This window comes from Osmia lignaria, chromosome 7, assembly GCF_051020975.1.
Source record: "Osmia lignaria lignaria isolate PbOS001 chromosome 7, iyOsmLign1, whole genome shotgun sequence".
Classification (NCBI taxonomy): Eukaryota; Metazoa; Arthropoda; class Insecta; order Hymenoptera; family Megachilidae; genus Osmia; species Osmia lignaria.
In genome coordinates this window covers 4,335,038-4,350,956 of record NC_135038.1, presented here as the reverse complement: position 1 = coordinate 4,350,956, position 15,919 = coordinate 4,335,038, and the positions used below count along the sequence as shown (strand labels likewise).

General features: G+C 45.3%; 1 protein-coding gene across 6 annotated transcripts in view; it reads left to right on the top strand.

Annotated features, from left to right (window-relative positions):
• LOC117609629 (zinc finger protein castor homolog 1) overlaps positions 1-15,919 on the top strand; it is a 69,797-nt gene that overhangs the window by 11,848 nt on the left and 42,030 nt on the right. The window lies entirely within an intron of this gene.

The window sequence follows — 15,919 nt, the reverse complement described above, 5'->3', positions numbered from 1 at the left end:
CCAAATTTCGAGCACACTCCGCCTCGAGTAGTTTCCAAACGATCTCGAGACGTCACAGAAGGTGGTACACTAAAACCTGTATATTCGCGCGCTGGTATTGTTTGCAAACCTCGAGATCATTGAAAATCATTGAAAAAAAAAGGATCATCGTTATTCAACAGGTGCCCGCGAATAACTATAGCCAATCTTCTGCTCATTTTATTTCCAAAACTAAAGTAGAAATATATTTTAACGTACCTGCACGAAAATATCCGCGAAATCACGAGGGTGTCCGACTGAAAGAAATGGAAATTCCATAAGGGAAAAAAAGGGAATGGTGGAAGGGCGATCTCACGGCGCTTTCTTGCGCTAAGCAAAAGGAAGGAAGGTCCTCTATTCGTCTCCTTATTGAGACGATCGAAAGGGAGGCAACGACGATTCGATCGGTCCTGGGCGTTCGACTTTAAAAATTCGAACAACTTTTTCCAAGGTTCGGCGCGGGACAATTTACGACAAAACCCGGTCAATCCGCGCTGTCTTTCTGAAATTCAAATGGTGGCCGCAGGAAGCCGTTGAAGCGGGGAACCGCCACTTTTTCCACGCTCTCTCGCGCTCTCCTCTCTCGAAACGATGAACAGAAAGGCGCAAGAAAGACGGTGGGGGAGGCGCGGACTCGCGCGCGCACGTGAGCCTCTCTAAATTTAAATTTACGATTTCTCCCGGCCCGCCGCGCCGCGTCGCGCCGCTTGTCTCCGCGGACGCTCGTCTTCATTTCACTCGCGAGCCATGTCGTCTGATCTTTTCCCGAAAACGTTAGACCTTCGACCGACCGGAAATCACCGCATCCCTTTTTCTCTTCGTTCGTTCGTTCGTTTCTGCCAGAAGGGCTGCGATTCTTTCGACGATTCTTCTTCATGTTTAGATTTCTATTCGGGTCATCCCCTTTTTGGACAGAAAAGAATAAAATAATTGATGGTGAATTAATTTTACGAAAATTCGATGATCCGCATTCGTCGAGTATCCGTCAAGATTTTAGTAGGACACCTCTTAATCGTGCGTGCACAGACTGGTCACATATTCTTGATTTAATTTAATTTAAGTATAAACTCGCGCCAACAAACGACTGGTATTTCGAGGGGACGTTTGGGTGCTTGCGTGCCTCGGGTTTAACGTGAAAATAGCAAGGAGACAAAGCTTCACGACGCAATTTGTCATCCTTTCGATTTTTATTTCGCGCTCAAAAGTGGAAGGGTATATCCCTACTCGAGCGTTGAACTTCTTGGAAGTTGCACCAGATGTGCCCGTGATTCGCCAAACATACTTTTACAATTACTTGCATGTTTATAATAGTATTTAACACCGTCAAACCGTTACCGTTCTACGCTTTTCATTACTCAGTTATTTAATACACTTAAATGTAGAGCATCGATTAAAGCGTTAATAAGAATTTCAGTATACGACTCGGTTAACGATCGAAATTTCCAATGAATTGAAGGAGAAATTCGATCGTACGTCGGTTACTGGAGAAGCGGTTAATCGATAATCGCAAGTTCTTTGCAACTAGCACGGTGAAGGAGGAGAACATTTCTCTGGGTCGCTTAAGCCGTTCTTAGTCGCTTATCTGCGACCGGTGGCGTTAATTGTTCGATACACAGCCACCCACGCACGGAAGTCGACTTCCTCGCCTAATCGCCCGGCGGAATTTAGTTTCTTGATTCGGTATTTATGCGCGGCACATTTTTCAGCGGAATTCCCGCGAATGAAACAGAAAGGGAGAAGAGAGAAAGAGGGCACGAGCGCGATATAAATCGTCCGCGATAAAACACGTCGAGATAGATCCGCGAACACGAATGAAAATTCGATCTATTCGCGTACGAACTCGATTCGATTCGAGCATTAAACGTAAATTGAAATTACACTTGCATTTTACTCGTTTTATTTCTCTTGCTGAACATAACACTTTTATTCTGAATTTTTTCACCCGTTTAATTGTTGATTTTAAATGTTGCCACTTGTATCACACAACATTCTACCTGTTAAATATTACTTATTGTAATATTTCACAGCTTAATTTGGTCGTAAAATTATTACGTAAAGAACCGTATTGATTTAAGATCATACACGTGCTTGCCACGAATGATCTTTGCCACTCGATAATGCGTTCTTTCTATCTTTTATCTTCCGATCTAAATTCAATCATTCCTATGTTCTTCGTCGCAATTATTTTTCAAGACTGTGAATAAAACGACAGCTGTTGGCTTGACAAAAAGAGGAAAAAAGCAGTGTCAAATGTGCTTTTGAAAACAACGCGACAAAAAGATGATTTGTAATCGACACTTTTCGAGGTTGAGTTTTTTTTCTCCCAGTTCACCGCTTCTTTATGCATGATTTTATTAAAACTTGGAATAAATAAATTCTAGAGGTTGCATTACAAACAGTGATTTACATTAATTACAGTTCGAAGAGTAATTGCACGTTAACAGTAGACCCGACAAGAGTTTCAACATTATCAGAAGTTAATTGTGAACAGTGATTTTTGAGTGAAGATTATTCTGAAATTGAAATGTTCGACATTAACGATTAAAGCTCGATTATCCCGAACGAAAAGATGTCGGAATTGATGTGATCGAGTAGGTGTAAAGAATAAAGAGACACGGGGAGCAGTGTTTATCGTGGCGTGGTGCATGTATGTAACTAGGCCGCGGTGTTCGGGTGTGGCCGTTGTCGCGCGCATTGTTTCTGAAATTACGATATTGTAGTTATTAATATTTATATATCGGTGAGCGGAGGATCGTCGGAAAGGCTGGCAGCGTCGACTTTCTAAAGTGGTCGAATGCCACCGCATTCGAGGCGACGCGACGCGGTGCGACGCGACGCTCGACGATGTACCTTGACCCGAAGCCGAGTAAAATTATCGCTTTCGCGGGGAAAACGCGTCTCGGAAGTTGCACGGTGTGACGGATATTGATCGAGTATCGCGTTCCTTGCGTTCGCCAATAAACGTAACGATCAATCGTATCGAATCGAACGATTTTCACAGACAAAGTGTCTCGATTCGCGTGCAAACGATTCGAGAATCGAGATGTTGGAGGTAGACGGTGAAAAGTACAGCCTCTTAAATGTTGTCGACGGGGCCGGCGTTTCCCGCGTGGGACAAGGTGACGACGGTTGAACAGAATTTCGTCCGATAAGAGGCACGTTGCTGCCCGTTATTCGACGTTTCGTCGCGATCAAATTGGCCGGGACATGGCGTGGCCATCGTGGCGGTCGCAGCTGCTCGATATCTGCTCGTCTAACCAAATCAGGTGGAGCAGCTTGGAATGCACCAGTACATAGGACCGTTTGATTGACGTTTTGAGGCCGCTCGTTTGTCACAGAAAAGCCTCGGACTCCATTTGTTCGTTCGAGGCTCCCTTTGCTCTCTGTGCTTCTCACCCATCTTTCGCCCCGGCGTACGGCGCACGGACCCTTTTTCCCTCGGCTTTCTTTAATTATTCCGACCGTTTCGTTTGCTCGTTCTACGATAACGATAGCCACATGCTAGGCTATCGGTCAAAGTCAGGAAAACCAGCACCAACGAGATATTTTCGAAAACGATCGTTCTTGTTTTTTCGTGGTGAAAATAAGAAAATTGCAAAATAAAATGTCGATCGAACGGGTAGAAACGGATATGCCAGTTGCCGTTCGATCGGTGCAAGCTCATTGACATTTTCCTCGAGTTGCGATGCGGTGATCGGCGGAACAACGAGCGTCATCGAGCTCACGATCGCTACGTGACGTTTCCCCCGCTATAAAAATGCGCGTCCGGTAGCAATTGCAGCCTGTCACTCGCTTAAGTTCGTTAATAAACATCACGATCATCGAGGACCCTCGAATGGTGGGTATCGCCGAAAAAGGCGATAGGAGGTTCGCGTTCCGTTGCTTCTCGCTTCGCTTCGCTCGGTCGCGTTGGCAAAAGACAATGGAACGCACGAAAAAGGCGCGAAATCCAGAATGTCGACGGGTAACAGACGATTGCGAAGGTGGGGCACGTTCGACGAGCAACGTCTCACAAATAAATTATCGATACTCTGCTGGTATTCGTCGCGGAATCGACGATTCTATATGATCGGCTGCCGGACGGATGAATATGCTGCGGACACGCGGAACATGCCAAGCGTGCGACGCCTCTTCATTCACTCGTTTCGTCGTTCCTGGAGGGAATGTCGATCTCTCTCCTGGAACTCGATAGATACTCCCTCCGGCTTTATTTTCCATCCAGACCCGCGTTACACACTGAATTTCGTATACACCACGATTCGAAAGGTACGCGATGACAGGGATCCGAGAATGATATCGTCAGTTTTTAAGACAGCCAGCTCGTTCGAGGTGACTGATTTTATCTTCTTGCCAGCTGATACTTCATCGTTTGCACTTTTTTTTTACAATTAATTTGCATACTAATCTTCGATGCTTCTTTAACTGGCAGGCTTTCTATATCTATTGGTTAGTCTCCTTCGGTACATTGTCCGACTATAACTAGTAACTAGAAACGATGTTTACCTCAATTATCCAATTATTACTGAAATTATAACAAAACAGTTGAGTCTTTACTCTTGCCAGTAATCGTAACTTATCAGTAGCATGATTATCCATTCTTAATTTGTAACTTTCAATCTCACCGTGCCGAGACATCGAATTATCCATGAGGAAATAAACGCGTTAACAATCAATTACGTTGCTGTACGTATGTAAGATCGGTATGGGGAACGGTGTTGGTAACGGCAACGGCACCATTCGTTCGATAACTTTTTACACGTTAATACTGGCAGCATCGGCAATAAAGTTATGGTAACCAGCAGCTCGTAACTAGCAGTACCGCAACTATTATTAGCAGACCGAGCGATAATTATACTAATGCCGAGGCTAGTTCTTTTCATTCTTTTTATTTATTCGACGAGATTCACCGAGACTTATCGGGTATTCCAGCGTGTAAAAACGCGTACGATCAATCGAGGGGGAGTAGATGGTTCCGCTGGATTGATTCGCAAAGGGAAAGGGAAAGTTTGACCGAGTTGGAGCATTCGATGACACCCGGAGTTGCAATCTCGATTGCACCCCTCGTTGACGATCGACACGCTCGACGCTTGACATCCATTTTTGGAGAATCGGTCTTGCTTACCTTGTATAAAAATTTCAATACGAAGGATAGGTTGCTTTATTCAACGCAGTTACTACAGATAATTGACTCTTTCGCTTTAGAGAAGTGACTATTAACACGTTGACAGGCAACTATTTAGAAGCAGACGTGTCTAGCACAGCCCACGAGAACATGGACTATTAACCTTTCAGTACCATAGTAGGGTGGTTAGAATTCACTTCGAGTCTATTTGATTTATATTTCTAAGCGAATTTTAACGTTCGAATCAGTCGGAAAGGCGTGAATAGCGATAGGGGAAAAGGAATCGAGTGGTCGATGGTAGGCGAGTTGGTGAAGAATCACTGGGGGCAGATAAAACGAGGAACAGGTCGGAATTCAGAGGATATCTCGATTCTTGTAGGATCTGAAAGTAGATGATACCCGCGGCGTGGCGCGGCGCGGCGTCGCGCGACGTAATCGCGGCCGGCTATCGTTCTAACCTACGTGCGCATTTTCATTGTACGAGAAACGCGAGAACGTGGGCACAGACGCGGAATTCCAACGAGCGGAACCCGACGAAAATGTCAATGAGTCGATCGCGAGCGATATGAAGAATTCGAAAGCAATAACCGCGAACAATCCGCCTGGTGTGGATCTGGAATCCATACGAGTGTGCAATCTTGTTGGTGCAGCTTACGCATCGCCAACAACTCATTTCCTTCAGATATTATTTTCCAATAGGTACAGAACATTTTCGCTAACGATCCGGTGCAAAAAAACTCGTTTCGAGATAATTTACGAGCGACCCAACCACCTGGTTGCAATTGCGAATCTCCACGCGTCCAGCAAAGATTTCAATAAAATCCGCTAACGAGCGGAAGCCTGTTTCGGATGTCTGCGAGCGATGCCTCGATCCATTTTGATCGTTGCCGCAACTCGATAAACCTCGTTTTCATCTTCTTTGTTTCGCAACGACAACTCGGTCAGCCTCGGTCAGATAATTCCATTTCCAAAATCGTTGGAGCGAAATCGATTTCATTCTCGTACGAACGTACAGATCTCGATCTCTTTGGTGCACCAGTTGGAGCAGCGGACAGAGCACACAGTGGGGGTGTGGGAGGAGAAGGGTAGGGGTGGTATTATCTCGAAACCGGCCAGTGCCATTATCCGTCGTCCATTTGAATTTTCAGCTCTCGTAATAACGACTAATACGAGACAAATGAACGGCGGGTGAAAGAAGGAGAAAGGAGAAGAGGGATATAAGAGAGAAAGAATAGAGAAAAAGGAGAGGAGAGAAGAGAAGCGGTGATTAATGGAGTCTCCACGGCGAGCGAGAGCTCCGACGGATAAGATCTCCGATGGAATTCCCGTGGCTTTTATATTGGATTTCTTTTAAATTCGTTACTTTATCCGGCACTATGTTAATAGCTGGTCGATATGAGAGCTCGCGGTTTAAGAGGAGTTTGTTCATTTATCATTCGCCGCGTCTCTTCCATCCACAGAGAATCCGTCGAACGATATTCTCTTGCCCTCTCTGAATATCCTTTTTCTCCTCCTTCGCTCCAGAACAGCCGCATTAGTCACGATTCTTGCAAAATTTTTGGCCCTCGCGGGTCCTATCTACCCCGCCGCGTCGCGTCGCCTCTTGCTCCTCTTCGGGAAATGTGTCTTTGAACTTTGGAAACCGGTTCCTTCGTGACTGATCATCGGACCAGAGAAGAACAAGTTGCTTCAAAGATTCTTTGGTCATTGGAAAAGTTTTACTTGACGAATGGTCTCTGAATTACCACCATTTTCTTCTTTTCTTTTTAAAGCAATTGGATTAGAATTAGATGTTGTTGTTGTTGCGATTATTGACGCGGTAGAGTTGTAAAGGTTCTTGAACACGTGGAAATAAGGAGATTTCCGGAGGGCTCCAAAACGAAGCATCAGATGCTGAAACGGAGATCGTTCGTCATCGGCTCGCAGCCAGCTCGACAGCGAAAAGCACGAGCGGATGACGCTGGAACACGTGTAGATGTCAAGGCGTTAATCCCTCGAGAGACGAAGAAGCATTTCTCGGTGCTCGAGCACAGTTGTTCCTGATCGAACCGGCTCGAAACGTTTGCGATCCTTAATGATCCTTGCAAGCGTTTCATTAAACCAATTATACGAATTTTCGACCGAATCTCAATGTAAAATAGATCGATTTTGAAGAAAAAAAAAAAAAAAAAAAAAAAATTCGTGACACCAATTGCTTCAAAAATGATAGAATCACCATTTCGTTTTACGTTTATTTCTACACACGTGAAATTTAGTAACAGTTCTGCCGTGCACAAAAACAGACGGAGCAGTTTCCGCGTGGCGACAATGCGCGTACTCAAGAAGCGACCGCTCGACGCGACGTTAATGAGGGCCAATTAATCAGCCAGCCAAGCGAATCTTAATACGAAATCTTCCTGCCCTCCAGGGGAAAGCGCTTCCCTCCGTTTCCGGTCTCTCGATCCGTATAAACAGAGTGTGAAGTATCGAGAAAGCATTTTCTTTTCGTTTAACCGCGAAACTTCATTAACGCGAGATCTTACTTCAGACTGAACTGTTTTAAACCACTATTAATCACCGAGATCTCTTTGAACGAGAATCGCAAACAACTTCTTGAATCGCAAATGACACTTTTTAAAGTCAGATAATGAATCTGCCGTTGTTGTTCGTACTTTGTACAACCTCCAGACTGATTTTTATCGTTCTTCGCAGAAAAAGGAAAATATTCACGTATGAAGACATCAGGCTGGATGGCTGGTGTCGATGAAAGAAATCGAATTCTTCCGTACCCGATAGAAAACGCGTGTTCGCATAACGAGAGTATCGTTCAGCGAAGAGAGACGTAGGAAAAGGAGACAGACGAGCAAATGTTCGCATCGTTCACAGTCACCTAAGTGTCTCCATCATCGCGGCGGAATTCACTTTCTGTCGGCGGCTTCGCTTCGAGGCGCCTCGAATTTGTCAGAGAAAGCTTCAAATAAATTTAAGAGCGTGTTCACGATAGCTTTCCACAGAAGCTTAGAACTTTTCGGGAAACTGGAACGTTTTCTAAAGGAACACGGTCGAGGTTCTCGGTCAGTGACAGAAATAAGTAGTATTAGCTGTTGATCGGACCAGTAGTCGAGGCCTAAAATTCTGGTAAAAAGTTTTCAAGCGTTGTTGAAAGTTTGCAGGAAAGTAGAATGTGGCCGAAAACGTAGTAGGTCCAGGGTCTCTCTCGCCGGCACGACTCCTATACCTCTTAATCCAGATTGAAAATATGTAAATAAATCCAGTCGCGGCTCCGCAGGCCGGATGCCCACTCTGTATTCCCCGTCGAAAAAGTATTTTAATAGAAACGATTCATCATTCCGCGGGGCCCCCGACCAGCTTCTTTTTCTTCGTCGAAGAAGAAGCCAGCAACAGCAGCAGCAGCAGCAGCAGAAGCTCGCTGCTTTGGCCCTTTTGCTCTCGCTCTCCCACAAACCGCGACAGCAGGACCTTTTTCTTTCTCTCTTTGTCTCTCCTCCAGTCCTTTGTCTTTGTTCGCTTTCAATTTTTACCGGATTTCGGAGAATTTCGACCGAAAGGTTTTCGCTTTTATCTTCTATACTTGGCCTCCATCCTGCTCTCCCTTTCTCGTTTCAGCTCGATCGAATTTTATGCGAGGATACACATTGGATTTCGCGGAATCTCTGCGGTTCACGTTGCCCTCTTCTTCGCATAATTTCTTCTACGTTGTTGCGTCGCGCAGATTTCCAGAGATCTTTCGATTCGGAAAGATCCTTTTGTTTCCTCGTTTCGATCACGATCGAACGCGGCTTTTGATCAGAAGAAGAAGAAGAAGAATCGAGGAACAGCTCGGTGGTTGTCGGTTTTTCTGAACGTTTCTTCTTTCCTTTCTTCCTTGGCAATGATTCGTCTTCAGGTTCGATGTCTCATTATGTCAGAGTTGGCTGACTGAATTTTCGGGGGAATTCCATGCTCTACCCTTCCTTTTCTTCTTCTCTTCTTTCCTTCTTTCTTACTGAGGTTCTTGCTTCTTTTGCAGGAGACAAGGTCGTTTCAGACTCCTGTTTCATATCCTTATTCGAACATCGGGTTTCGATGTTCCGTAAGAATCTCAACTGGTTCAGAATTTTCAAAGAATAAACTTGCTTTCGTTTTCCTTCTATCAAAATTTCCAAGTAACAGAAAAAGAGCTAAACGATCGTAACGTTAATTAACCCGTCGACCAAGCGAATTGAAAAAGAAGAAAAAAGATAGAAATTCCATGTGCTCGCGAAATGTGCTGGTCAATATTAGATCAGCGCAAAGAGTAACGGGATAGTCAGAGGTAATCCAGTAAAACTCCAACTCTGGATGATCCGTGGCTGGATCACCGAAAGGAGAGCAGATTTTTCCATTATTCATTAACTCGGCAACGACCGTCACATCTCGATTGGTTTCTTGTCGGTCGTGCTATTAGGAATCAATCAAGCCTGCTCGGTATCTCGTCGGTGCTTCGTTGACAGCCGGTCGAAAACATCCCGTAAGAACGTAACGCCAATCTTCCCGACGTCTATTCGACTTTGTGTGCTGTTTCTGTTAGAGACAACGAGAGACATCTTTCATTCGTACGATCGCGTAAAAACGCGCCATCGACCATCGTGACAGAGTTGTCCACGAGTTCCCGATCTTCTTATCGCGGTTATCGTTCGAGAGAGCGTGCTAATTTTACAGAAACCTCTACGAAGGATGAGTATTTCCAATTTTGGAATAATCCCAAGTGAATTATTAAACTCGATTGATTAAGTCTCACTCGTTATATCTTCGATGTAGGTTACGCCGATTCGAAACTTCGAAATGAAGTTATAAAGTCTGATAGACATCGCCTGTGAACGGGTGAAAAAGATGTCTACCAGCGAGTAGCTCTTGCCAATGCCTCGGACTAAACGGTAATTAATCAATAATCCCTCGGTACGAGGATCATAACCGGCTGTTTGACTTGCAAATGAAAGTCGCACAAGGTGTTTACAGGTAAACAACACCGCGAGTCTTACGCTAAGTTATCCAGACTAAGTTGCCTTTTTTCCCCCGTTCGGTTGATGCGCGAATACGGAAAAAGAATAAATGTTCCTCGACTCGGTTTGCTCTTTTACGAGCGTACTCTAAAAGTGGACGCAGACAGAGGGAATGTATCGTTACGTTCCCCATCTTTTCCATGTTTCATTGGCGTTCATCAGCCTCGAACACCAATTAGAGGCAGCCTGTAAACGTTACACTTGCCGAGCGAAACGATTGGCGCTTCCAGCAGGGTCTCTTTTTATGGACGAAACGTCTCCTCGGTCGAAGAAACACCGCGGAGCCTGAATGCTCGCTTTCTTCGGCAACTGGCAACACGATCGTTTTCTTAGCAAACTTCTCTTTCTCTTTCTCTTTCTCGTTCTCATGGTGTCAGACCGGCCATATTTCAATTGCTCGTCCCGCGAGATTCCACGGGATTCCGATCGAATGACAGTCGAATACAGCCACTTTGAAGCATCTCGTGGAAAGTTATGAAATGGATTCTGGAAAAGAAGTAGGAGGATCTTCAGCCCCTCGGTACTCGAGCGTGGACCGGAGTGGTAGTTGCGCATTAAAATCCTTGAAACGAAATATTACGCATCCCCGATAGTCCACCCCTTCTTTGCTCGTTACCAGCAATATGGCCCCCCTTTTTTAGTAGAAGCTACCCCGAATCGAACGAGGCCAGACCAGTTCGTGCCACACTATAAATCTCGGAAGTTTTAATGCCCTGCAGCCTGTGCGCTCTCTTTCTCTTTCTCTCGCCTTCCTCTCTTCACAGATTGCCTCCCTTCACTCTCCACCATCTTCCGTGGCCCTTCACGGGCCCGTTCGATCCACGAATTCAACCGTGACCCCGCCACCCCTTCCGTTCTTATTTGCATACGCGCATAATAGCAACGCGCCGAGCTACCCTTTACTATTAATTTTATAAAATCATTCAGCGACCCGCTTTCCCTCTCCTCTTCTCTTGTCTGTATTTTATCTTTCTCTCGCGGGCAAACCTCCTCGTCCCGTACCCTCGGGACCCTCGCTGGCTTATTTAAATAACGGATTTTCGAAATCTCGTTTTCGATGAGATCACAGGGGTCGCGACGGCTGTGCGACCACGTGTGCCCAATATTTCGCATACCTCCTTTATTGGTACGCCACCAAATTTTCCATTCGCAATTATCCTCAACGAACCGTTTTTATTTTCCCCGTGGCTGGCAAATTGAAATTCCTTTTTCTTTCGTTTGTTTTTCTTGCGGGAGGTAAACGAGGTGTTGGCTCTTTAGGCGAGTTGTGGATTTAGGTAACCAACGTAATATGTTTAACTCATTAGCGTCTGTAAGTAAAATATGCCACGTACCATTTACGATGTTGACTCTTAGGGATAAGTTAACATTCGCAAATCATTCGACGTTCGGTGATTAAAACGGGCTGTTGAAATTTTAATGATTTTTCATGGTATCAATTTAGCAATCATAGCCTCGTTTCGCAGGTCGTAAAATAAATTTTTGCAGAACGATATCCAAATGTGTTGTGTGCATTTAGTAGCGAAGGGAATGGTGTTTCTCGTGGGAGGAAGTTCTCCTACGTCTTCGTGTTCGTTCGCGGGACAGGAGGACTCGGCATTCATCGATTAATTACTCGCCGCTCGCTCGTTAATTAGCCTTGAAGCTTCTCAGCTTGCATCTCCGTATAGAAATCTAATCGACGCTCGCGATAGCCTTCATTAAACGTAGGTAATCGAAACGAATGGAAAAAATGAGAAACGAAAACAGGTAGACTTGTTTGAACCGTGAAAGGGTTCAATTTTCACATTCCACGCGTCGTCGAAGCTGTTTTAATCGTCTGTTCTGGAAGAAATAACCGAACGAGCAAAAGGAAGGAGAAGAAAAAAAAAAAAGAAGAAGAGTAGCGAAGGAACAGTAGTGAAGCTTGGTCGCGTTTTTCCGCACGAGCAGCCATTAAGACGTTTTAGCGCGTTTCGTGAAACTAAGAGGAAGAAAAAGAAGATGGAGAGAGGAGGATAAGGAAGAGAAAGATGAGGAGGAGAACCGTGGCACCCGTTGGGTCTACTTAGAGCCGATAGAGGCGGCCTAACTACCGTAACCGTATCCAGGTCTAAATAGTTGGAGTTACGCTAAGTAGCCCTAACCAGATTAGTAAGTCGTTGCGTGCTCTATTTTTAACGGCGCGCCGCCGGCGTTCCAGCCGTTTTACGTGGAACACCGTACACACAGAGGCCAGAGAATGGACCATGAGGAACGAGAGAAAGAAAGTTGAACTGGATAAAAAGCCCAGTTGACCAGAAGAGAAAAGGATAAACGAAGAAGGCAACCTACTACGAGACGAAGCTTTATCCTAATCCCCGTAAACGAGACACGTCTTCTCTTCGAAACGTCCAACCTCCTCCGCTTCTATTACCTTCCTTTCTTCATCTTTTCGCCTCGTGTTTCAATCGAACACCGTTCGGGGGGATGATTTCGCTGAATTTCCCCGGTTTTCGATGCCACCGGTTTATCCGTCAGACGGACACCAGGGAAATTCAAGAATCCCAGGCAAACATAGTAGCTCGGGGCGACTGCGAATTTATTTGCAGGCTCCTCGACCGTTTCAAACATTCTCCAGTGGCAATGGCGCGGCAAAAACGGAGAAAAGCGAGAACAAGAGGAATGGAGGAGAAGAGAAGAGAAGAGAAGCGAAGGAAAGGGAGTGAAACGTGCGAGGAGGCGGAGGGAATTTTATTTCCGCTCACATTAATTTCAACGACGCAGAAGACGGTCGCCACAAGGCGCAGCTTGAAATTACGAATATTATGACTTCAACCAGTTCTCAGAATTCTATGTTTTTCATTCTTTAATCTCGACCCTCTCGTGTTTCACACCATATCTTATGAACACACTCGCCCTCTTTCTAACCCGGTAGCCTCTTCTGCTTCTTCCTTCCTCCTCGTTGCCACCTATGCGCTCCTGTTTACCACGTGAACACCCAGCCAAATCAAGGGATGCAAGCAATTTCAATCTACCTGTGTATACTCACGAATTTCACTAGTTTCTAATACTACTCGTTAGGGATAAAATTTCATTCTACATATTTGTAAAATTATACGAGTCGCTTTCGAACTCGAGGTTCTCGCGGGTTAAGGACTTTTTCTTCTCTCGAAGGATTGTTTCACTTGTCCGTCCGCGTGGATGCTGTACAGACAGCTTTGAATACCGTTTGAACGTGGCCGGCCAATGGAGAGATGATTGATGTCAGCAGTTTAGCGATATGGTAGCTTGTACAGTGACTTTAGAAACGGTGAGATAACAGTGATCTTTCAGTCGAAGCTTTGATCCTACGACGTTGAAAGGTTCTGGATTCTTGTCAGGATTAAAAAAAAAAGTAGGTTTCAAAGCGAAGCATCCTTGAGATTTCAAAGTAACTTAGTCTGGATGATTCTTCGACGAATAGAAAAGGAATTTCCAGGTATATTTTCTGGAAAATTGAAAATCAAGCCTGCAGGAGGAATCACACGAGACGGAGGATGCATCGATTCCCTTAACGAAGCACTCGAACAGGAAACGTGTGGCATCTCCGATAAGCAACACATATTTTAAGCCTTAAGTCCCTGGCGAATTTGAATAATCTACCGGTATTCCGGCAGACACTTGAAAAGCCACGAGGCCCATCCAAACACAGGCCTGGCAACATTATATTCAAGTGTTTGACGAACGAACGCGTTACGTCGTCTGCTTTTTTGTTTTCCCGCTTCTGGTATCGGCATCAGCGTCGAGCTATGTCGAGTGGTGGTGCTGGCCTCTCACGGAGCCAACTGCTGTCTCTTTTCCTTTCGTTCGCGTTGCCAGAATTCGTGCTTCGATCGTTTCTCCTTCTTAATGATCCTTTTGTCCGAGAACGTTGACCTTTGCTCGGTTCCCGGGGGACGGGAACACGCCCTGTTGTCCCTGTTTCGACTCAATTTCTCTCCTGATCGGATCTTGACTCTTTCAACTGTTTCTTCTACGTAGCTCCGGGACCAGTGACAGCGATCATTTAGCTCTAAAAGAGATGATTTACTGAAAAAAAACCATCATGATATTCCAGAGGAACGATGCTGTCTGCGAACGTTGTGAATCGATGATTGTTCTAGTCATTATTCTAATTAGCGCTTATACCGAGCGAACAAGTAGAGTAGGCTAACATAAATTGGGATTTTCAGTATTATTTTATTCTTGTACTCATACTCGAGGGAGTTGAAGAAATGCGACGACGTGCTCCAACTTGCCAGTAGTAGTTGCGTAGAAGAAAGGAGAGCAGGTCTATGGAAAATGTCTCAATTTCCATGTGCCATCTCGAAGCAGCCCCAGTCGGTTCTTCCTTTCGCGGTAGTCGACCTGAATTCATCATCGTCCAGGCGTAAACGCACGGATTGTTTGCGCTCCTTTTCCTAATCAGGCTCGTTTTTACTTCAATTCAAATTGAATCATTAAGAGCGGCGAGGTTTTTTGCGAGTTTCGAATAATAGCCCGAAGAATTTCAAGGTTTCCCGCCACAGGGTGTTTCCATGCACGGTTCCGTCTTTATTCTCGGTAAGTTCACGACCGGCACCCTGAGAATCTAGGCCAGCAAGCCGGGAATTTCTCTTTCCCTCGAATTTCAAGAAAAAACAAATCGCGAAGAATGATCCTCGCACAGCGACAATGATAGACTTCGAGGGGTTAGTTTCAACGGGAGATTCCTCTGCGAATCGTCAGACTTTGAAACGCTTTCCATCCGAAGTGTAATATTCGTTAAATTCTCTTGTAGCTCGGTTACGAGTAAGGGGATGAAAAGAGGAAAGATTTTCGAAAAGGCAACTCCGTTTCACCAATAGCAAAAGATTCCCTTCCTTTGGTTGCTCGACAAAGACATTCTGGTTCCATTGTTCAGGGTCGTATCATGCAGCACTCCGATTCGACCGGCTGGTGTACGTACGGTACGTACGTACATGTGCAAACAGGGTGATAATGTATTCAAGGTCCGCCCCGTTGCCGCTGGTGGGGGTGAAACGGGGCGGCCCGCTCGGTATACGTACTGTAACAGATGTTAATTATCCCTTCTGTGTATAGTCGGCAAAAAAAGAGCCCGCTCTCGCTCGGACATATCGTCCACTCTTCTACATCCCCGACACGAGCAAACTCTCTTCTGTCCTCCCATCGAAACTAGAGCGCATGCTCCAATCACCTTCCACTTCCGCCAAGACGGACACGCTAGGGAAATTTGCTGGAACCTTAGGATCGAACCCTGTCCAGTTGTCAACGCGAATAACATCCCTTAATCGATCATTTTCGATATCGCCTCGGATTCGAAATTGATCTCGTTGATTAAATTATAATCGATCCAGGGAATATGGTTGTCGAGACGCATTAGATCGGAACACATTTTTGTCATGGATCGAGGGAATGGTATTTGAAGGTGGTATCGGGGGAAAATGATTTCTTGTCGCGCAGCTGAACGACAGCGACGCCATATTCGTCCCGGGGCCCTTAATGGGCCAGTTTTACTGCGGAAATAAATAACCGATAATGAACCGTGCAAAAACGGAACTAACGATTTTCTGGCCGAATTAGGCAGCGAGTTTCGGATGCCATCGAGAGAGTGGTCCGAGTCCGATTGAATCGACTGGTTCGCGAGAGCAAACTTGGACAAATGATTGAACATGGGTTAAGAAAGAAAAGAATTGGTGTAAGAGTTGGAATCAACTCGGTTCTTGCACCTTGTAGACAGGATTGTTTCCAATTGGCGATCGCGACGAAGGAGTTAAAC